This window comes from Eptesicus fuscus, chromosome 5, assembly GCF_027574615.1.
Source record: "Eptesicus fuscus isolate TK198812 chromosome 5, DD_ASM_mEF_20220401, whole genome shotgun sequence".
Lineage (NCBI taxonomy): Eukaryota > Metazoa > Chordata > Mammalia > Chiroptera > Vespertilionidae > Eptesicus > Eptesicus fuscus.
The window spans coordinates 25,584,401-25,608,486 of record NC_072477.1 but is presented as its reverse complement, the minus strand read 5'-3'; the positions used below and the strand labels follow the sequence as shown (position 1 = coordinate 25,608,486).

The 24,086-nt window shown below is 41.1% G+C and overlaps 1 long non-coding RNA gene across 2 annotated transcripts; it reads right to left on the bottom strand.

Annotated features, from left to right (window-relative positions):
* Positions 1-259: 259 nt before the first annotated feature.
* LOC129148970 (uncharacterized) lies at positions 260-21,669 on the bottom strand. Of its 2 annotated transcripts, XR_008555960.1 has the most exons (4): positions 20,895-21,165; positions 8,942-9,101; positions 772-891; positions 260-434 (listed from the first exon to the last, which is right to left on the bottom strand). It is a non-coding gene; the product is annotated as an uncharacterized LOC129148970 (long non-coding RNA). The 2 variants fall into 2 exon arrangements; XR_008555961.1 differs by lacking the exons at positions 8,942-9,101; positions 20,895-21,165 and adding an exon at positions 21,555-21,669.
* Positions 21,670-24,086: the final 2,417 nt, after the last annotated feature.

Sequence of the window (24,086 nt, the reverse complement as noted above, 5' to 3'; positions counted from 1 at the left end):
ACATACCTAGGTTGTGGGTTTGATGCCTTTTAGGAGCAACCAATCAATCTTTCTCTCTCATGTCGATGTTTTTCTCTCTCTCTCTCCCTCACCCCCTCTTTCTGAAAAGTCAGTAAAAAACATAGCCTGGGTGAGAATGAAAAAATAAAAATAACAAAATCTCAGTGGAGCACCAAGATTAACCTGCAAAGTTCTACATCGAGCCAGGAGCAGCAGGAAGCCAAACAGAACAGCTCCAAACACCCTGAGCAGTCTCTTCCCTGAGAAGTTATCACAAAACTTATGATCTTGATCTACTCGTATTGATTATTCTCTGCTTCACCAGTAAAAAAGGCACTTCTTGATGAAAAGAAGACAGCACTTGAAAGGTTTGCTCCTCTCAAGATGGTGAACAGTATGTACCAGCTGTTGTAACTGCATCTTCTTCTGTGTCACTGATTTTTTAAAAAGAGGGGGAAAAGGACATTTATATAATTATGAAAGAAATATTGTTGGGAAATTAGACATTCAGAAAAGTATAAAGAAAAATTATCCAAATATCATCACCTGGAAATAACTATTATTAAGGTTCTAATTTTAAATAATTACATGCTTAATATACTATATTCGGGTATAACTGGGGTCATTTTGTATCCTAATTTTAAATTAGCATTATTTAGTAATCACTTTCCCATTGACACTACCTTTTAATTCCACAAGCTGGGCTGTAGGCTCTATGGACACCAAGGGAAATAGTGCAGAGAGGGTACGGTTCGCGAAGGCCAAGCTTACCTCCCAGGTGGTTGCTTTCTGAGGTAAACACCACCATGCTACAACCTTGGCAGCTTCTTGGCTCTCCTCTCCAGGTTATAAGAGGGTATCATACAAAGAGGATAGGGGAGACTCAGAGATCTAAAAAGAGCAGATTATTTTATTTGGTGTGGAGCAGTTGATCAGACTTGTTTCAATGCATAACACATTGCTGAGGAACACACACATACACTCCCACACAAATGGTATTTAAAATTTTTTTGAGCCGAAACCGGTTTGGCTCAGTGGATAGAACGTCGGCCTGCGGACTCAAGGGTCCCAGGTTCGATTCCGGTCAAGGGCATGTACCTTGGTTGCGGGCACATCCCCAGTAGGAGGTGTGCAGGAGGCAGCTGATCGATGTTTCTAACTCTCTATCCCTCTCTCTTTCTCTCTGTAAAAAATCAATAAAATATATTTTAAAAAAATTTTTTTTTGACTGCCCATATCATTGCACACACATCCTGACTTTTGCCCTAACAAGTGGGCCTTTCTAACTAGGGAAATTGGCTGATTCCTACACTTAAGAGATAAGGGGAGCTGTCTTCAGCAAAGATACTATCAGATTGTTCTCTGCCTGACTTAGAACTACAACTTCAGTTGCCTCCTTATGCTAGTATTTGGCCCAGCTCATCCTCTTAATGGTACTTGTAATGAGTTTAGCCTATGGAGGGTTTTAATTGGCTTTTGTATTCCTACAATTTTGGTGTCTTTGTTATTTCTTTCATTCTTATCATAGCCAGGTCTAAAGAAGCCAATCATAGACCAAGGCCACTACTTCAGCCCTAATCATAGCATATAGGTAACTTTATTGTTGTTCTTTCTTACTTAACAGAGCACAGTATCTATCATATGACCTTTATATCACATAAGCTGCTTGTCCCACAGACATTTCTCCTTTTTTGGGCCATGGCCACTATAAGAGTGGAAGATAAAAAAATTTTAAAAAGCACTTAAAAAGTAGGAATAAGAAGGCTGAATACACATAAATTGTGACTGGCCTAAACCAATCATGGTGGATTTTAAACCCCCTTGCCAGATACTTTTCAGCTGTCTTGCAGTTAGGGATGGCCATGTGATCCAGTTCCTATATGGGCTAGGAGAAAATCTGTAAAATATTTCCTTCCAAATAAATGGAAAAGGTGTTTTTCCTTTGCCCCACTTTTCTCACCTTTAAAAGTAATGTGATGAGCTAATGCCTAGAGCTGTGTTAGCCATCTAGTGACTGGATGGTTGATGACATTTTTTAATATTCTTTTTTTTTTTTTTAATTGATTTCAGAGAGGAAGGGAGAGAGAGAGAAATAGAAACATCAATGATGAGAGAGAATCATTGACTGGCTGCCTCCTGCACATCCCCTGCTGGGGGGATCGAGCCTGCAACCCGGGCATGTGCCCTTGGCAGGAATCGAACCTGGGATCCTTTAGTCCGCAGGCTGATGCTCTATCCACTGAACCAAGCCGGCTAGGGCTGTTGATGACATTTTTGAGTTACCAATCATTTCTGGAACTGCCCACTTTGAATATATTTCTTAAGAAACAAGGACATTTTGGCTGGCCATTGTGGCTCAGTACTTGAGTGTTGACCCATGAAGCAAGAGGTCACTGGTTCGATTCCTGGTCAAGGAACATGCCAGATTGCGGGCTCAATCCCCAGTAGGGGGCGTGCCGATCAATGTTTCTATCCCTAACCCTCCCCCTTCCTCTCTCTCTAAAATCAATGAAAACATATATTAAAAAAAGAAACAAGAACATTTCTTGTGGTTTAAGGCACCCTTTCTTGCAACTAAACCTATCCTAATCGATACCTGCCCAGGGTGGCCAGTGAGTGAGAGTTTCAACTTTCCTGAAGGGCAGCCGCAATACTGTAGTAATGCAAAACTACAAATGACAAATTCCATTTCAGGAGTTGACAAATTGGGTGAACAGGACACATTGAATTTATCTTTCAACTGGTAGAAGCTGATCTCTCCAAAAGGTGGACAGAGTTAGATCAAAGAGTGGGCAAAAAGGAACCAACCAGAATCTATATCCTACAATACCTTACATACAGAGAATGTGGCACACTCTTCAAACATTTTCTCTGTTAAATCTAAAACATGTTGGCATTAGTATTTATGTTTCCGTCAATGCCTAGTGGGGAAAGGTTAGCCTATCCAATATAATAAAAGGCCAATATGCAAATCGACTGAAGAGCAGAACCACTGGTCGCTATGACACGCACTGACCACCAGAGGGCAGACGCTCAATACAGGAGCTGTCCCCTGGTGGTCAGTGTGCTCCCACAGGGGGAGCGCTGCTCAGCCAGAAGCCGGGCTCATGTCTGGCTAGCACAGCAGCATTGGTGGGAGCCTCTCCTGCCTCTGCGGCAGTGCTAAGGATGTCCGACTGATGGCTTAAAGATGCGGCAGAACTAAGGATGTCCAACTGTTGGACATCCCCTGAGGGCTCCTGGACTGTGAGAGGATGCAGTCCAGGCTGAGGGACCCCCACCCGCTCCGAGTGCATGAATTTCGTGAACCAGGCCTCTAGTACAGTATAAGAACAGAGAGTTACATTCACGATTAGAGACTTCTCAAAGAACTTGGGACAGGCACTGAGGAAGAGCATGGAGTTTAGCCTGAGCATGCATCCATCTCAAAGTAGATGGTACAAATTGTGCATTTTCAGGATCAAAGGAAATTAGAGAAGTATCTCTTGATTTCATCTACTTTATAACTAAACATTTTAATTTCCATCTATTTTTAGTGAATGATGACTCATTTTACAAATTCATTCACTGACAGTTTTAAATGGTCATCTTCCTTACTGCACCTAACATACTTTTGGATCTATAAAAAATTGAATTATGTTATTTCTTCAGGAATATGGTGTTAGAAAATTCCTGAACTTTGAAGTCTGACCAGAAAGAATTCAAATTTTCTGCTCTTAACCATCTGTGACCTTGAACATATACTACTTTATTTCTTTGAGCCTCGTTTTATAAATGAGGATAATAATACAGCACAAATGGCTGTTGGGTGATTTAAGTAAAGAATGTAAAGTATAAGACATATTATAGATGTTATAAGTAATAGTCTTTGTGTCAATTAAGTTCTAACTGGAAATAAATGGAACATTCAAATTAGGATATTTTAAGATTTTCTTTCTTATAAATGTATTATTTCCAAAGGTGGGCAAGACTTAGAACTACATCTAAAAAAAAAAAAATCCCAAGGTAAACAAATAAACCTGATCTCCGAATTTAATTTATAAGAGTGTTTATAACATCACTGTTGTCTTAGGGAGTCTCAGAAAACAATCCAGATGTCAAGTATAGGCAACTGTTACATTCATACAGAAGAATACAATAAACCAGAAAAACAATATTGTAAAAGTAAATGTATTGACATCAAATATATTAGTAATACAGTGAAAAGAGCTGATTTTAAGATATTATGGAGAGTAGACTCTCTTCTGCTAAAATTATATATGTACAGCCTATCTAATAAAAGGGCAATATGCAAATTGACCATCACTCCAACACACAAGATAGCCTCCCCCATGTGGTCAAAGATGGCTGCCCCCATGTGGACACAAGATGGCCGCCACAAGATGGCCAGTAGGGGAGGGCAGTTGGGAGGGACCAGGCCTGCAAGGGAGAACAGTTGGGGGGGGGGAGGACCAGGCCTACAGGGGAGGGAAGTTGGGGGGACCAGGCCTGAAGGGGAGGGCAGTTGGGGGGTACCAGGCCAGCAGGGGAAGGCAGTTGGGGGGGGGGGGACCAGGCCAGCAGGGGAAGGCAGTTGAGGGGTACCAGGCCTGCAGGGGAGGGCAGTTGGGGGGGACCAGGCCTACAGGGGAGGGAAGTTGGGTGGGACCAGGCCTGAAGGGGAGGGCAGTTGGGGGGGACCAGGCCTACAGGGGAGGGAAGTTGGGTGGGGAACAAGGCCTCCAGGGGAGGGCAGTTGGGGGCAACCATGCCTGCAGGGGAGGGCCATTGGGGGTGACCAGGCCGGCAGGGGAGGGCAGTTAGGGGCAATCGGGCCGGCAGGGGAGCAGTTAGGTGTTGATCAGGCTGGCAGGGGAGTGGTTAGGGGTGATCAGGCTGGCAGGCAGAAGCAGTTAGGGGCAATCAGGCAGGCAGGCAGGCGAGCAGTTGGGAGCCAGCAGTCCTGGATTGTGAGAGAGATGTGTGACTGCCATTTATGGGATCAGGCCTAAACGGGCAGTCGGTCATCCCTTGAGGGGTCCCAGATTAGAGACGGTGCAGGCTGGGCTGAGGTACACCCACCCCCACCCCCTGTGCACTAATTTCATGCACCGGGCTTCTAGTTATATTTATAATCTAAATTTATATCTAGATATGATTATTTAAAGCCAGGCTTTAGGATTCTTTGGGAACCTTTTATAAATTGCCAACTTTTTTCCAGTCCTGACTTAGAGTTGATTTTACCTTTTTTTGGGAGGGGAGGGGAAGGGAGAGATGGGGCTTCTCAAGTGTGTTTGAATCAGAAATATATCTGAGATGCTGTAACTTCTTTGGAGTGAGGTGCATGGTGAAGGTGGAAAAATGTTGCTTGCTTGTGTGAATTTAGAGAGGACTACCTTCCAAGTGTTGCTTGTTCCTTTTTGGTTAATTATGTGCAGGGTATCTGGAGTCAGGAAACGGAAAACTGCAGAAAGGATGTGAGGCAGGATCTTCCCTTTAGAATAGAGACTATAAAAAGTAATTGGACTGACCACACTTTAGCTCAACATGGGCTGGATGATTGATGTCCCTGTGCAGAATTGCTTAGGGCAGAATAACCCAGAAAGCACAGCTGCTCTCTTGTTATGATCTGATCAGATTGTCTGGCTTAATCTATCTAATGGTGGAGGGATGGAGTTCTGTCTACAGCAAGGAACGCAAACTGAAGTGCTTACACTGTAGTAATAATTATAGTAGGAATCACTTATACATGCTAAAGAGTGTTCTAAGGGATTACTTGGATTATTACTTTAAATCCTCAAAAACCCCTCTGAAGAAGATAGTATTACTACTAACTCAATATTAAACTAGTAAACTAAAGAAACCTATACACGAGAGGTTAAGTAACTTGTCCAAGGTTGCAGAGCCAGAAGTATCTAGGGGAAGAAGTTGGAAAATAAAACTTTACTAGTGAATGTTGGTAACTGTTAATAGCCTTTGACCATTTCCTGAATTCAGAAAATAATTCGTATGTTTGCAAACAGGAATAAAGACAATAGAAGATATAAAAATCCATGGACTTTCAGAGATGAAAAAAACAACAAAAACCCACCACTACCTTACCACCCCAAAGTGTAAAAATTAAGTGTAATAAAATCTTTGAGTAACAAAAGCTAATTATAACACAATTTTGAAGCAGAGGTCAAATTAAAGGTGTGCCCATTATAACTTTGTGAAAACCATTAGATGGATTAAGGACTTCGGGGCAAAAAGCCAGTTAGGGCATGGTACCCCAAAAATTGCTTATTCAGGTAAAACAACTTATGTATCTTCCCCAGTGATCTCTAATAGACCCAAGTTACTTGGTATTAAAGGGGTTGGGAATTAGAATATATGTATGTGAGAAAAGAGAAATATAACACCCTAAGGAAGTACATCTTATTAAAAAACTATGGATATGGATCTGGCACATACAGCTGATTGGAATAAAATAGATAGGAAGTCTGTTGAGTTTTGGGTAGTTTTATTGCCAGAGGAAGTAGGGCAAGAAAAGCACTAAGAAAACCACAATCCAAAAGGAGGTTCTGTTGCCCTCTATTTCAGATGTGGTCAAGAAGGACAAAGGAAAAGGAAATTTTTTCCAGAAGGTAGAGTCAGGGCCACAAAGAACAATGAAACAAGAAATCCCTCAACTCTCTGTAGAGTAACTGAATCAAGGAACATTCCTCACCTCAAATATGGAGGGCTTTAGCAATATTTGCCCACCAAAATTTCAAAATTGCTATGGAGCAAATGCAGGATAGCCTTACAGAATCTAAGATTTACTTCTCACTCACATTGCATGCCAGTCTTCAGATGGCTTTAGATATTCAATCTCGGACCAAGACCCAAGGAATTGCTTCAGTCTGGAACACCACATTACTGTAGCAGAGAGCAACTCAGAACAACAATGTGACTCAGAAGTAGCACATTTAATTATACTAACTTTTAATTGCTAAAAAAGAAATCAATCAATCACATGGCCAAGCCTATTAATGTAGTTAGGTATTAATGGGGTTAGAAGTGTAATACTTTAACAGGAGCAGGCCTAGAAGAGAGGGGCCTTATAAGGAGGAGCTATTAGGAAAGGTCAGTGAATATTTTTATAATAAAATAATTTACCATATCAAATGTAAAACTGATCCTAATAAATGGAATTTGTCTAAACTATCTAATTAGAAGTCAAAGATTGTCAGACTGGATTAAAAATAATCCAACTCTATGATCTTTGTAAGTGCCTCACCCAAAACATTTGAACAGAGAAAGTCTAAAAAGTCAAGGCATGGGGAAAATACTAAACAAGGAAATCCTGTGTAGCTATACTAATATCATACAAAATATGAGATATTAAAGCAAAAAAGCATTTCTAGTGATAAAGGTGGCCACTACATAAAAATAAAAACTTCAATTCATCAGGAAATATAGCAGTTCTAAACTTATGCTCTTACTAACATAGTCTCATAATATATGAACAAATTCACCATCTTAAAGGAAGATTTTAACTTAATTTCCTCACAGTAAATTAAAAGGACCAAAAAATAAGGATATAAAAAAATCTATACAACACAACTAACAAGCTTAATGAAAAAGATAAGTATAGAATACCACACTCAACAGCAGCAGAATATACATTCTTTTCAAGCACAAAATATTTATTATAGTTCATAAAACAAATTGCAATAAATTTCAAGCAATTCATATCATATAGAACACTTACTTGACAATCATAAAATTCAGTTAAAAATCAATAACAACAGACAAGTAGAAATATTGCCATGTATTTGGAAATTTTATTTGTGGGTTAAAAAATGTCATCATGAAAATCAGAAACTTCTTAGAGCTGAATGATAAAGCCATATTCAGTACTTGTGAGATACTGTTAAAGTCTTATTTTGAGGAAAATTATATATTCCTAAGTAAAGCACAAAAGAGGCTCAACATTAACGAGCTAAGCATTCCATCTTTAGACATTAGGGGGGAAATAGAATAAACTTTACAAAAGCAGAAAAGATGTAATCAAGTTTTTAAAGGGAGAAATAACATAATTACATGAGATATCTTGGGCCAAACACAATTATGGGCTGCATGTTTTAGACCAATCAGCATATCAACAGCATCTTTTACAGTCCATTCTCATAACTATACTTACCAAAAAAAAAAAAAAGAAAGAAAGAAAGAAATTGTAAGGGAATGAGGGGAAACCACAGAGGCCAAGGGAAGAAGCAAAGCAAGAGTTGTTTTAGCTCGGTGTAGCCCAAGCATGTCAAACTCAAAGGCTAACACGGGCCAAATAAACAAGGTTTAAGTTTATGTGGGCCACAAAAAAACAAAAGCTTCAATTTTCATAGAAACGTAGGTTTATTTTGATAGAGACATGCTGAATACAAAGGGCTGAAATAAATGAGTAATCGTTAACATAAAATAATAAAACATTTTAATAAAAATTAATATTTTTTCTTAAACATTAACTTACCAGACAAATTAATAAGCATAACACAAATAAACCTATTTTTCTTGTTCTCCGAAAGCAAAATATTTCCTGTTGCGCACAAACAAGTCAGTCCAAGACTAATGACACGGCAATAGGCTGCTAAAATATTTGCTGCTAGTATTACGTGGAGAGAAATGGTGCACCTGCACGTAAGGCGCATAAGGGAAATGAATGCAACACGATTATAGTAATCAGTCATTAGCGAACATTGTAGTTCATTATTAATAAGTATGTATAACAGAATATTGTAAAAATTAAATTATGGAATTTTTATTAAAATGTTTCTTACATACCGTTATATTGCGGGGGGGGGGGGGGGCCCACAAAAATATTCATTGTGGGCCACATGCAGCCCACGGGCCGCAAGTTTGTCAGCCTGAAATCTCCAGGAGCTCTAATGCATATACACACCACAGTCTTTGCACATTGCGACAAGGATGTGAGCTTTTGTACCTCCATATCGGGCATTAGGCAGTCACTGTTTACTGACTGTTACAGGGATGAGTGGTGCATAACTTCCAGACACCTCCTGGTGATGTTGCTCCAATCTACTAAGGGCAAGCCTCCAGAAAATGTTGCAGGTGTGAGCCATTAGTAGCATCGCGTGAGGCACCTGGAGAAGAGTGGGCACACAGAATCGATATAATGAGACCCAGGAGATCTAGACAGAGCACCAACTTTGTCTGCTCTGCTCCACCCCTTGTACCACTCAGGTCCACTTGCTTTGTTTTGCACATTAGGTTCACTCCATTCTTTGACAACTTCTCCAGGATTCTGGTTGATCACAATTTGAAAGAAGACAAAGACAATATGTAGATGATGAGTGTGGTTATGTTCCAACAAAAAGTTTGTAAAATAGCAGCAAGCCACGTTTGGCCTCTCAACCATAGTTTGCTAACCTCTGCTTTAACCTTCATACTGTATCTGGAAGGATAGTGCTCCATGTTTGTAGGATATCATCTCCAAGCTGTTGCTTCAGCTGTGTTTCATAGAGGCCATTCCACTGCTCTGTCAGGCTAGCAGCGTATGAATGATGTGGAATGTAGCAGCACCAGTGAATCACACAGGCATGTGCCCACTACTGAATCTTTTTTCATAAATTCAGTCCCTTGATCTGAAGTGACAGTATGTGGAAGATCCCACGTTAGTGAATCAGATGCTCTGTGAGCCCCTGAGTAGAGGTGCTGATCACTTTCAAAGCAGATATGAAAAGTAAATTCACACTTAGAAAACATGTTAATCTTATTCAAAATGAATTGCTGTCCTTTCCAGGGTGCAAATGGTCTTATATTATCAAGTGCCACTAAGTGGTTGGTTGATCTCCTCAAGGATTCATGCATGATCAAAGGCTTAGTATCAGACTCTGTTGTTGGCAGGTATGGTGGCAGTGGTAGCAAGGTCAGCTTTGGTGAGGATGTCATGCTTTTGTGCCCATGTATAGCCTTTCTCTCTGCCATCATGGCTCCTCAACTCGCCCATTAATCAGCACTGTGGTAACCAGTGAGTGTGGCTGGTTGACATCTCCACTGCAACTCTCCTTCTGATGCTTTCCAGAGATCCCACAAGATGTCTTAACCACTGATATTTCTAGGATCACCACAGGGTCATCTAAGTAAGTATCTTCTAATGAAGCAATTTCAATTGAAGAGGGGCAAGTCTCCCGAGAACCATGAGGGTATGACCTGTTAGCAGCATCACTGGCAGCAGCTGGGGGGTGGGTATACCAAACTGGTAAAAAGGACCCCAGGAGATCTGGGTGGGGTACCAATAGTGTCTGCTACACTGACAAGCTGGGTTTGTCTCATGAATAGAGGATTGGATTAGAAAGCTAATCTAAAATTAATCTGAGTAACTCATCACATTAATATCTTAAGGAGAAATATAAGATAATCAACCTCAATAGATGGGGGAAATTTCAATCATTCCATGTCCATCATAATAACAATGTTATTAGCAAACTAGGATTAGAAGTAGGTGAGCCCTGGACAGTGTGGCTCAGTTGGTTGTCATCCCATGCACCAAAAGGTTGTGGGCTCAATCCTAGGTAGGGAACGTGCAAAAGGCAGCTGATCCATGTTTTGTGCTCACATCGATGTTTTTCTCTCTCTCCCTCCCCTCTCCTCTTAAAAAAAATTCATTTAAAAAAATTTTAAAGAGTAGGTGAAGGCAAACGCTATAGTGATATCTGATATGCATATACATAACAGGGGTTTTTGTTTTGTCTTGTTTTGGGGGAAACTTGGAACATTTCAGCAAGACAAGGTCCAATTCCTCCTTTTTCTCATAATCCAATGCAGAGATAAGCAGGGGCCAGAGCCCTGTTGGATGGAGGTGTGGTTCTACAATGGGGGACAGGGAGATGTGTACTCTATAGCCTTGCTATAAGGCTTATAATTATTTACTAGAGGCCTGGTGCATTAAATTCATGCATGGTGGGGGGGTCCCTCAGCCCGGCCTGCATCCTCTCACAATCCAGGACCCCTCGGGGGATGTCCAACTGCCATTTTAGGCCTGATCCCACAGGGATGCTTGGGGGATCGAGCCTAACTGGCAGTTGGACATCCCTCTCACAATCTGGAACCTCTGGCTCCTAACCGCTCGCCTGCCTGCCTGCCTGATCACCCCTAACCACTCGCCTGCCTGCCTGATCACCCCTAACCACTCTGCCTGCCTGCCTGATTACCCCTAACCACCTCTGCCTCTCCCCCCGCCACCGTGGCTTCATCTGGAAGGGCGTCCAGAAGGTCATTCGGCTGTCATTAGCATATTACATTTTTATTATTATAGAAGAATAGGAATGGCCTTTAGTGTAGAAAGTATAGTTAGCAAGCAATTAAATAGATGGCAGCAGTTCAGTAATTTTTTTGCCATGATCTCCTGCCCCTTTGCTATCCTAACATCCATGCAAGCATCAGAGAAGCCTGTATGCAGGGAATAATCAGTCAGGACCTAGACACCAAGACAGCTAGGTTTAGAAACCAGTCAGTCAGATAATTATCATGAAACTTCAGCTGCTTTTATTGATCACTTTTTTTAAATAGCCTCATTAAGATATAATTTACATACCATAACATTAATCTATTATACACCATCAGTGTATAAATGAACTTTACTATAACTTATAGTTGTACAAACACCCATCCACAACCTAATTTTAGAACATTTCCATCACTTAAAAAGAAACCTCATGTTCATTAACAGCCATTTTCCATTCCCATTCCCAACTCTAGATAACCCTAACCTATTTGCCTTTTTTGGACATTTAACATAAATAGAATAACACAATGTGTTCTTTCGTGGCTGGCTTTTTTTCACTGAGTATAATAATGGTTTTGTAGTCATCCATGTTGTAGCATGTGTCAGTAATTCATTCTTTTTTACTGACAAATGGTATTCCCTTGTATGACTATACCATATTTTATTTATCCATTTACCAGGTGATAGACATTTAGGTTGTTTCCACTTTTTGGCTATTGTGAAAAATGCCACCATGATAATTTGTGTTCAAGTCTTTGTATGGTCATATGTTTTCATGTCTACTGATGATCTTAGGGAAATTCGATTCAGGCACCTTGAGGAAGAAGAAGAGTATCCAGTCCTGGAAAAGTTAGGCTCAGGCTTAATCCTCCAGCTGAACTGGGGAGAGGAAGTGTCCCCAGTCTCAACTGTTTCAGTGTCAGGCAACCAAAGGGCACCTCAGGATCACCATCAGTCAATGTAGAGTATCTACAAAAAGTCTATATACTTATTTTATGGTAAAACCTTCTTTTTCACAATCAGGAACAAGACATTTCTATACAGCATTGTACTGAAGGTTCTGGCCAGTTAAAGGCAAGAAAAAGAGTTAAAAGATGCAAGGCCTGGAAAGGAAGAATCAAAACTGTTATTATTTAGAGCCCTGACCAATGTGGCTCAGTTTGTTGAGCATCATCCTGTGCAGCAAAAGGCTGCCAGTTCGATTCCCAGTCAGGGCATATGCCTGGGTTGCAGCTCGACCCCAATAGGGGACATGCAGGAGGCAGCCAATCCATGTTTCTCATTCTCCCTCTCCCTTCCTCTCTCTCCCTAAAATCAATTTTTTTTAAGCTTTAAAAAAATGTTATTTAGAGACACAGAAAAATCAAAGTAATTTATAGATAAATTATTGGAATGAGTTTGCAAACTCTCTGAAGTTTTGTAAACTGAATTTGGAAACAAAACCAAGATATACAAGTCAGTTTATTTTATATAACCCTCAAAACACAACTTTTTAAATGTAAAACCTAATTTAGGAAAAGATTACATTTACAATAGCATATAAAAATGAAATAGCTAGAAATAAATCTAACCAAAAACATGCAAGCCCTTCCAGGGGAAAACAAGAAGACTTTCTTTAAGGACAATAAAGATGACTTTGACAAATGGGGAGTTATGCCATATTTATATATAGGTAGATTGAAGACTGCAAAAATATGTCAATAATCCTCAAATGCTCCTCCTGAATTGACTTATAGATTCAATTCAATCCCATTAAAAGTGTAACAAGTTTTTGGTTTGGTTTTTTTGGTTAGTGGCTCAATAAGCTGTTTCTAAAATTTCTATGGAAGAGCAAAGGACCAAGAATAGTTAGGAAACTACTGAAGAAAAATAATCAAGTGCAAGTATTTTTCTATTAGATATCAAGGCTTATAACTAAGCCACATTCACAAGCCCAAATTGTACTTGTACAGAAAGAGACAAAAACAGATGAATAAATCAGTCAGAATAGAGAACTCTGAAAACAGACCGCATGTACAGACAGCATAACTTACAAATTTTTGACTTTTCAATGGTGTGAAAGTAAAAACTGGCTGAGCCTAAACTATGATGTTCAGTGGGTTAGGTGTATTAATGCATTTTCGACTTGTGACAATTTCAACTTACATTGGGTTTATTAGAACATAATCCTATGGTAAATCAAGGAACGTCTGAATATGCAAACTTGACTTATGAGAGAGGCGATAATATGGATCAGTGAGTTAAGAACCTTTAAATAAATGGTGCTAGAAAAATTATTTATCCAAACAGTCAAATATAAAATTGGAATGCCAACCTGGCCAGTTTTACTCAGTGGTTAGAGCATTGGCCTGTGGATTGAAGGGTCTCAGTTTGATTCCCAGTCAAGGGTACATACCTCAGTTGCAGGCTCAATCCCCGCACCCCTGCCCCTCTATAACCCCCACCTCCAGGAGTTGGGGCACCTATGGGAGGCAACCAATCAATGTGTCTCTCTCACATCAATGTTTCTCTCTCCCCTTCCTCCCTCCCCTCCACTCTCTCTAAAAATCAATGGAAAAAATATACTTGGGTGAGGATTAACAACAACTAAAAAATTGGAATGTCAATTTTTACAGCCACTTTGGAAATCAATTTGTCACCATTAAATAAAATTAAAACTGAGGATATTGTATAATCCAGAAATTCCACTCTTGGCCAAACATGCTGGAGAAACTCTTGCACGTTTTCATCAGACCTTATGTGCTCTTGTCCATAGCAATATTACATGTAAGACCAAAAGATAGGGAAAAAATTCAAATTTCTACTGAAAGAAGAATCCATAAGTTACTTGTAATATATTAATACAATGGACATACCACATAGTACAGAAAATGAATGCATTCACCTACATAAATGAACATGAATAAAACTTTCAAAAGTAGTATTGAAAAGTACCCAAATAGTATGCACAGTATGATTTCATCTATATTAGTTAATAAACATGCAAAACAAAACAACATATAATTTAGGAATACTTACATCCGTGATTAAAATGTAAAAATAAAATAAGGGGAGTGATAATCAAATAACCAAATATCCAGGGTAATTAATACCCTGATTAACTGGGGGATTATTTATGGAGGGTGAGGCATGAAATCAGGGAAAAGCACTTCAAATATATAGGTAATGTTCTATTTCTTAGGTTTGGTGATAGGTCTAGTATTTTTCAAAATTGCTACTTTTATACTTGAATCATAAAATATTCTTTTGTATACATTAAATATTTAATAAAAATCATTGCAGATACAGTGTAGGGATGGACCCTATTCAAGCCAAAGATCTCAAAATCTGGTTTCAATGTATATATACACATACCAAGAAGGTATGAAAAGATGTATTACTCATATAATGAGAGCAGGGTGGCTCCAAACAAGCCCAAATATGGCTTGAGAGAGCAGGAAAAGAAGGTTGGCTTGGGGTTTTTTGGTGACCAGGAGGGTGACTCGAACAAAGGTTTCCGTGCACGGTTTAAACTTCCAGAGGCACAAAGAAAGATCACGTGGGCTTTCTTTATTGGTGTGCCCACATGCGGGACAAAGCGGGGAAAGGGAAAGGTGAGGCTTAAAAGATGCCAGTCAAACATCAAAAAATGGAGTCACACTCTTTATTACAAAAATATTTTAGACAAAAATGTATAGGGAACAAAAGAATATCTGCCATTTAAAATATATATATTTTTTTTATTTCAGAAAGGAAGAGAGAGGGAGAGACAGAAACACCAGTGATGAGAATCATTGATTGGCTGCCTGCTGCATGCCTCCTACTGGAGAGTGAGTCCGAAGCCCTGACATGTGCCCTGATCGGGAATCAAACCATGACCTCCTGATTCATAGTTCAATGCTCAACCACTGAGCCACTCTCCCTGGGCTATCTGCCATTTTAGAAATAACATGTCTGCAGAGAAAAGAATGTCACCTCTCCCTCTTAGAAATCACTTCTCCCATTCTTCTCCCCAGGAATACTCCACTAGAATAACTACGGTCAAACTGTTAACTTGGTAGAAATTTAAATTATTTACTATTCCACAGAAGAAACTGAATATCAAGAGGGATTATGCCTATAACATAATAAGTCAGCTACCAAGTCCTGTGGAGTGAAAAGAGTAAGAATTACTCATGAATGAAATTATTTACCCTGGGATTATGCAGTAGAATAAATGTCATGTGGGTCTCTGGTAGTACATTCTTTACCATCATGGGAGTGAAGAAGTTCTCTAACTTTACACCCACTCACTACAAATGAACACCAGGCCTGAAGTTTTCCCAGAAGAAAGCAATTCATTCTTACTGAAAAGAGACAGACAACGAATGACAAGTGTACATCAATTTTTGAGCCACCTACAGTAGAACTAAAGTTGAAGGAACAGATTGCTAAAATATTCTGCATTCATGAAGATTGGAATCGTGGGATGAGTAAAGAATGAGAAGAGAGAGTAAGTTCAAACTGGAAATATTTGAGGAACTTTTAGAAAGAGAAGTGTATACCCTGAAATTCCAAGCTGTTGGCACAAATGAAATGCAAATTCCTTTATCCTCCCCCCGCCCCCCCCCCCCCCCCCCCCCCAATCTTTAGTAGTCTTACACATACCCTTTTGAGTAGGTCTGGAAAAAATAAAAAGTCTGAGCTCAACATCTGGTTTGATGTTTAATATCAGGTCAGCAAAATTATAATACTGTAAAAAAACTTACCATGTACCAAATGGTGTTCTAAGCTTTTTACATACACTAATGTATTTAAGTGTTGAGAAGTGTCAAAGTCATATTTGAGAAGTCAAGATCATGCATCAGATCATGCAAGATCAAGATCAAGCAAGGTAAAGATTAGCTGCTGAATAAGTTAAAATCCAAACTGAGCAAGAAGTGAGGGATATATTGAGATAAACAGTTCAGTACAGCAGCAGTGATCACAGTCATAGCAGAATGCAAACGTGGCTTTTATTTTTTTTTTTTTATTTATTTTTTTTTTTAATATATTTTAATTTTTTACAGAGAGGAAGAGAGAGGGATAGAGAGTTAGTGAGAAACATCGATCAGCCGCCTCCTGCACACCCCCCACTGGGGACGTGCAACCAAGGTACATGCCCTTGACCGGAATCGAACCCGGGACCCCTGAGTCCACAGGCCGACGCTCTATCCACTGAGCCAAACCGGCCTCGGCCAAACGTGGCTTTTAAATGGCCTTGGCATGTGCTGCAAGAATAAGGGCCTATTAAAACTGCTTCTTTCTAGGAAACACAACAGTCTTCTAGTTGCTTCTCCCCCCTTCCAGTGCTATCCTCTTCCTACCCATCCTCTATACTGTTGTCAAAACCATCTTAATAAAATGCAAGCGTGAGTTTTCCACATCTCTGCTTGATGCCTTTTAATCCTCCCCACCTCCCCAGTCAGCTCTAAACCTGTAAATATGACATACCCTATCACTTGTTGTCAAGGTCCCAGCTGCCTCTCCAGCCTCATTTCCTAGCATTCTTTCTGTACCACCGTACTGAACCGTATCTGTTCTCCAAAACATGCTCTCTTCTCTCACACCTCTCGGCGGCATACATGTTGATACCTGTGCTGCTAATGTCCTTCCCTATTTCAGGCAGCTGGGACAATCCTATTCATGCTTCCAGACTCAGCTTCACAATCACTTCCTCTGGGACTCCTCATGCTTTTTTTTTTTTTTTTTTAAAGAAACACAGTTTCTTTTTTTAATTGAGAAGAAGGAAGAGAGATAGAAACATCAATTATGAGAGAGAATCATTGATCATCCTGCATGCCCCCTACTGAGGATCAAGCCCTGACAGGGAATCAAACCATGACTTCCTGGTTCATAGGTTGAGCAACCCCAGCCAGACCTCCTCATTCTTTTACACTTTAAGCCTGCTGAGCCTTTGTTGTGCTTTCATAATGATTTTAAAATATTTGCATTAGAACACTTACTGCATTCCACAGCTTTTTAATTCTTAAAATATCGTGATATATAAAATACAAACAAAAAAGTGTATGTCAAAACTGTAAGTCTCAATGAATGATCACAAAGCACACTCATGTAACCATCACCCAGAGCAAAAGTTGGCACACTTTTTCTGTAAAGGGCCAGATGTACATGTTTTAGGCTTTGCAGATAAATGAACTGTCACTACTGTTTAATTCTGTTGTAGCAAAAGCAGTGACAAACAATAGTAAACAAAAGGATATGGATGTGTTTCAATAAGGGATTTTATTGACAAAAACTGAAGCAAGGCCAGATTTGGCCTGACCTAGTTCAATTCCCATATAACCCTTCATGAATGCCTATCTCCTACCTCTCCCAAAAGATAAACATGACTGTGACATATATAGTAATTGCTATTTTTCTTCATAATTTTACCATGAATCCCTAAACACAGTAGTTTATTTTTGATATTTCTATAAATGACTTATATATTCTTTCATATTTGACTTTCTCACTCCCTATTACACTTGTGAAATTCATCTATGTTATTGCATATAGCTATAATTCTTTTATTTTCATTGTTGTGAAGTATTCCATTATATAAATTTTTTTTCATTCTGCTGATAATGGATATTTGGGTGATTTTGGTTTTTTATTGCTATGAATTATTATTATGTAGCTATGAACAATCTTACATATGTATCTTGATATATAGGCACATATTTCAGTTTCCAAATTAATGGTACCAATTTATATTCCATTAGCCATGTGTGAAAGTTGTAGTTGTTCCACATCCTTGCTGATTCCTGCTTTTTCTCCTTTTTAAATTTTAGCCATTCTGTCAGCTGTGTAGCGGTATCTCAATGTGGTGTTAATTTGCATTTCTTTCTCTGATTAATGAGGCTGAACTCTTTCCACATTTGTTTTGGCCATTTGGATATCCTCCTTTGTGAAACTTTGTCCTTTTATTGATTTATAAGTTCATTTTACTTTCTGGACACAAGCCCTTTATTGATTGTATATGTGGCAAATATCTTCTCCCAATATAAAGTTTGTCTTTTCCCTTTCTTTATGTTATCTTTTGGTAAGCATCAGTTCTTCATTTTAACTGTACACTTATCAATATTTTCTTGTACGATGATTTTATGTTACACCTAAGAATTATGTTTCTGCATTGAATAGATTATCTACTATTATCTAAAAACTACGGGCCCAGTGCATGAATTCATGCACCTTGAAAAGAACTGTGGGCCTTGAGGCTGCAATGGGCACAGGTGCGGGTTTCAGCCCATCCTCCTCACCCCTGCCCAGTCCTTCCCACTGCAGCCCCCACTACTCTGTCTGCCAGCAGCCCAGGTCCCACCACCACTGCTCCCATGCGCTGAGGTCGCCGGCCTGCTAGCACTCACTGATTGCGCAGGGCGATTGGAGCTGGTGCCACCAGCGGGTACAAAGAGGGCCGGCGCCAGCAGTGGATGCAAGCAGCAGCTGTTGGCCCCGATCACCCCTCAGGAGCAGGGGGAGGTAAGAAGCCCTGAGGGGTGATCGGGGCCGGCAGCCACTGCTCACACCCGCTGACCAAGCTGAGTGATGGGGGCTGGTGCAAGGTGCTGGCAGCGTGTGTGAGCGGGGTTGGCGCCAGCAGTGGGTGGAGGGCCTGGAGGGACCGCAGTGCACGGGAGCAAAGAATTTTCAGTTACCACCAGAGGCTCACCCCAATGACAGTGATAGGCGCCCCACCCTGGTCTGGCACCCCCGCTCACCTGCGCCACCATCCCACCATGGCCGATGCCCACCATGTTATGCGCTCTGCCATCTGCTGGGATACCCATCATGTTCCCCGCACACCCCCTGGTGGTCAGCACACATCATAGCAACTGCTTGTTCGGTTGTTCTGCTGTTCAGTCTATTTGCATATTAGGGTTTTATATAGAGAGAGATTTTTTTTTAACCTTTTACATGTGATATATAACTAATGGAATATTGATTTTATGTGGTGTGGGATAGAAGTCAAGATTTTATTTTTTGCCTTCTGAATATTTTCTTTATCTCAACACTAGATATTTAAAAGATCTTCCAAATAGTATTTTATAATGCCTTAATTTTTTTCTCATAAATTAGGTATTGACATACATGGGTCTTTTAGTTCCTGGAATCTCTATTATTTTTAGTCATGTCTATTTGTTTATCCTTGCACATATACCTTAATTACTGTCTTGGGCAAATCTTGGTCCTTTGACTTTCCATCTAAAAAATACATATTAATGGACAGACCCCCCCCCAAAAAAAAAAAACATGAAGGAAAATGAGAAAGAGAGGCAAGTTAGCAAAAAAATAGAAGCACAGCAGATTTATGTACAACAACAGAGTTTTTAAAAAGCAGGAAATCAGCATTGGTAGCATATACAGTCAGAGTGAATAAAAATGAGAAAGTACTGAATTTAGAAAGTGATAGGTCACTGATGATACCATTCAGGAAAACTTAGGGAATGAATGAGTAGAGAAGAAGCTCAAGCAGAAATTCATTATTGGGGGTGAGGGGAGAATGTTAATAGAAAAGAAAAGGACAAAACTATTAGTGTATACCTGGTACTGTAAAAACACTCTTCTGTATGTTATTCCATAAAAATTACTAATATTTATCAGAAGAAATAATCTACCTTGAAGATGTTACAGTAATTATGAAGCATATATAAATAATACGATGTTCTATTCTAGTACTTTTGTTGGGGTAAGATCATTGAATGCAATACTTTTGTCTGCCTGACTCCAACTGTGCTCATAAGCCAATTAGTATATTTGACAGGACATCAAAGATAAGGCTTATAACCCTTCCCCCAAACAGACTATTTTATGTTGAAAATGAAGTGACCATGTCCTTGGCCCCATTAGTATAACTGAACTTAATTTTGACTGAAAGGCCTACCTCCTGTTTCAAACCTTTATCCTAATTATGCTGTTATAAGGTCTGAAAAAGCAAACAACTTGCCCCAAATCACACAGCAAATAAAGGGAGCTGTCTGGATTCCAACTCGGTCGAACTGATTTCAAGGCCTAATCCTTCCAGTTACACCAGTGTTAACATGTGTTCCCTTGAGCAATGGGAACAGTCCCCATTCTCAGGGCGCTTAGTGAAGATCGGACAGGAACACATGAAGAACACATGGACTCTCCTGGGAGCGATAACGTACGTACTAAGGGGCAGTACAAAGAGTTATAGAAGCAAAAAGGGGAACACAGCTATCACTTTGGGAGTCTCTACCGCTTAGCAGACATTGCGCTAAACCCTATAAATATCCTCACAACTATGTGAAGTACGAATTAAGCCCATTTCATAAACTAGGAAACTGGTGCACGGAGATGCCCCAAATTGTACAATTATTAAGTAACTGCGTTTGGCCCCAGCGATCCTGAGAAGCTGCACGCTGTAAGAATTGGAAAATGCAGTCTCTGTAATCGCCAGACTCGGGTTAAAATTTGGCTCTGCTGTATGTTGCGTCACCTTCTGCGAGTCTCTCGGCCTTAGGGAGGGCCGTCTAAAAACTCCCTGTCCATCCACCACCGGTGGTGCCAGGTTCCCAGGGTTCCGCCACCCGCGTTAGATTCCGCGCCGTCCGCTCCCACCCAGCGGAGCCCCGCCCCTTCCGGAGTCCCGCACGCACGCTGCTTCCTCTAGCCCGCTGGCTCTCACCTCTCCCAACACCGTCCCGACACCGGGACACCGTAGCCAAGAGTCTTGTTCTTTTGCCGGGCGCACTCTCCGATCCACTAGGTAGGACAACCTGCCCAACAGGCCCAGCGCGGGTGCCCCGATATCTGCGGCTCAAGCTCCTTCGAACAAGGACTCAGTCTCTCAGCTCGCGGTCCTCTCTGGAGGGACCTCCGCCGGACGCGAGCTACCGATCCATTGTAACATACTCAGGCACCCACCCGGAAATGGCAGCACGAACGGTTTGGTTCCGGCACGCAGGCTTGTAATTGGAATTTCCAGATTTGAATTCCTAATCGCCTCTACCATCACACTGATAGAGAAACTAGTACTTCCCGTGTTCCGGTTCCTGACTAACGTCTTCTGAAAACACTCCGTTAGCCACTTAATAAAAACAGCCAAGGAAAAAAAAGTTATTGTAAAGCTAGCACTCTAGCCTCTGGCTATTTGTGGGATGGGGAGTTTACAAGCTTAATTTTTATTTTTAAGTGCTACGAAAGGTTCGGTTGATTGGTAGCAAACAGCCTACAGTCTTGATATCATTGAATCGTTAATGCTAGTACTTTTGCTGCCAATTAGTCTTTAATCTTTAGTCATTTATGAATATGTATTTCCCACTCATTCAACAACCATCCAACTCACCTTCTTGCAGGTCATCAGAAGGCTCGGGAAGACAGAGATGAAAAGATATATGATCCCTGCCCCAAAGAAGCCAGCCATCTGATGGGCACATGAATGAATGTGTGCCTAAAGCACGTGGTAGCTTAGGAAACAGACCCCCACAGGGGCGGCTGGCCAGGGTGAGTCAGAGAAAGCCTCACCTACCAAGTATTACTGAGATCACAATAGTATAGAGTGCGGGTGATGCAGAGTAACATTTCCCGCGGTACCCCTCAAATCTTTCCATTTGTCTTCGCCTCTTTTGCCGCTGAAACATATCTAGTTTGTTTTCTTACCATCTTTCCATCTATTAAAGTAGTCCTTAAGTGGTCTCCACAGGAGAAATTCCTAATCACCAGTAACACATGGCTACAGGACTATGGGGTGAAATATGGAAAGAAAAAAAAAAAAAAAGGAAGGAACCATTGTAATTTTCAAGTCTTATTTTAGACACGGTTGAAAGTTACCTAAAAGATATGAGGACAGGAACCTCTTGCTTTTGCATACAATGTTCATTCTGATTTTCTTAGCATGGAATTTCAGGCCTTTTGTAATATAATAGACCTGATTCCTGCTACTATGCCCTTTCACTCACTACAAACGCCATCCTGGAGGAGACACCATTCCCTGAGTGTTCTGACTAGCCTCAGAGTATACATGTTTCCAGTATTTTTTCTTCAAAGGACTTATTTTCCTACTGTAAATAAGTGCCTATTGGGAACCTAATCCCTAGCGTCAGGTGTGTTTTTGTGTGTTGTAACATACCATAAAACCGATTTGATTAAAGAGGCTGAAACCTGAATTTAAATCTAATATTCATTATTTGATGAAATCAAAGAGAGCTTAAGTGAGCCCATTTCCAGCACAAAATTCAGTGCAAATCATGGTGAATCAGGGTATCTAACCCTTTAATTTATCTTTTTCATTTTACAGAAATAGGAGTTAAACTTGGGTTAATTCCCATTCCCAGAAAAACACAATCCTACCTAATAAAAGAGTAATATGCAAATTGACCACACCTTTGCTAAGCCCAAGCCATGCCCACCAGCCAATCAGGGCTAGCATGCAAATTAACACAACCAAGATGGTGGTTAATTTGCATACATAGGCGCCCTGTGCGGACCCCCTGCAATCGATTGCAGGGAGCTGGGGGTTGCTTCTGCCTGGTGCAGGAATGGACCCCCTGCGATCGATCGCAGGGAGCTGGGTGTTCGGCCTGGTGCACAAGTGGACCCCCTGCAATTGATCGCAGGGAGCTGGGGGTCTGCTCCTGCCCAAGAGGCTTTCAGCCTGGGCAGGGGCTGAGCCGGTGATCAGAGGGAGCTGGAGGGGCCTGCCCAGGCCTAAAGCTTCGGCCAGAGGCTTTAGGCCTGGGCAGGGCCCAGCCCTCGATTGGTGTGAACTATAGAGGAAACACCTTTTTTGACTGCACATTGGCTAAGCTCCCTGTATGCCACTGGTAATATTCTTAGTAACTTGGGTAATAAGAATCCAAAAAGGTGATCTAGGGTTTTTCCACAACACTTCTGGAGAAAAAAATGAAGGTCTGCTGCTGGAGGGCTAAGAAATATCATATCCTGCCCTAGCCGGTTTGACTCAGTGGATAATGCCTCGGCCTGCAGACAGCAGGGTCTGGGTTGATTCTGATCAAGGGCATGTACCTAGGTTGCAGGCTCCTCCCTGGCCGGGGCCCAGATCAGGGCTCACGCAGGAGGCAACCAATCAAAGTGTTCCTCTCACTTTGATGTTTCTGTCTGTCTTTCCCTTTCTCTTCCACATTCTCTAAAAGTCAATGGAAACATATCCTCAGGTGAGGATAAAAAAATAAAGAAAGAAATGCATATCCTATGAAAGACACATCTTGAAAACGCCTAAAGAAAGTTGTCATTTTTTCTTGGTGAAGGGACTGGAGTCCATGTTGATGAAAACACCTTGGAGGCTGTGGTGACTGGCAGTGGCTGCAGCAGCGGGGTGATGGGGCTGGTGCCTTCCCCTGATCAGCCCGGTTTCCTCCCACAAAGGGAGGCCAGACTGCGACTTAGGCCCGCTCCCTGTGGGGCGCGGGCCTAAGCCATCAGTAGGACATCCCCTGAGGGCTCCCAGTATGTGAGAGGGGGCAGGCTGGGCTGAGGAACCCCCGATCCCCAGTGCACGAATTTCGTGCACCAGGCCCCTAGTATAATTATAATTTGGCTCAGCCATGGTAATATAACTCCTCACTCCAGGGATCACAGACTGAGCTGGAGAAGCCAAGTCTGCTCTGCTCGCAGATATAGGAAGCAGGCAGCAAAATCCTCCCTGTGAACCTTCAGACTCACTCTCCTTAACTGACTCGTCAAGTGCCAGGAATCTATTCTCCAAAATAGAAGAGGCCTTCTATGCTGGTGCTCCTCTTCCTATCCCCTCCCCCTGCCTCATTATCTACCTGCTTCAGCAGCTCTGGGCTTTGGGAGAGACCTACACATTGAGGTAGTAGGTGATCTGGGGATGGCAATGTGAAATTAAGCCAACTCT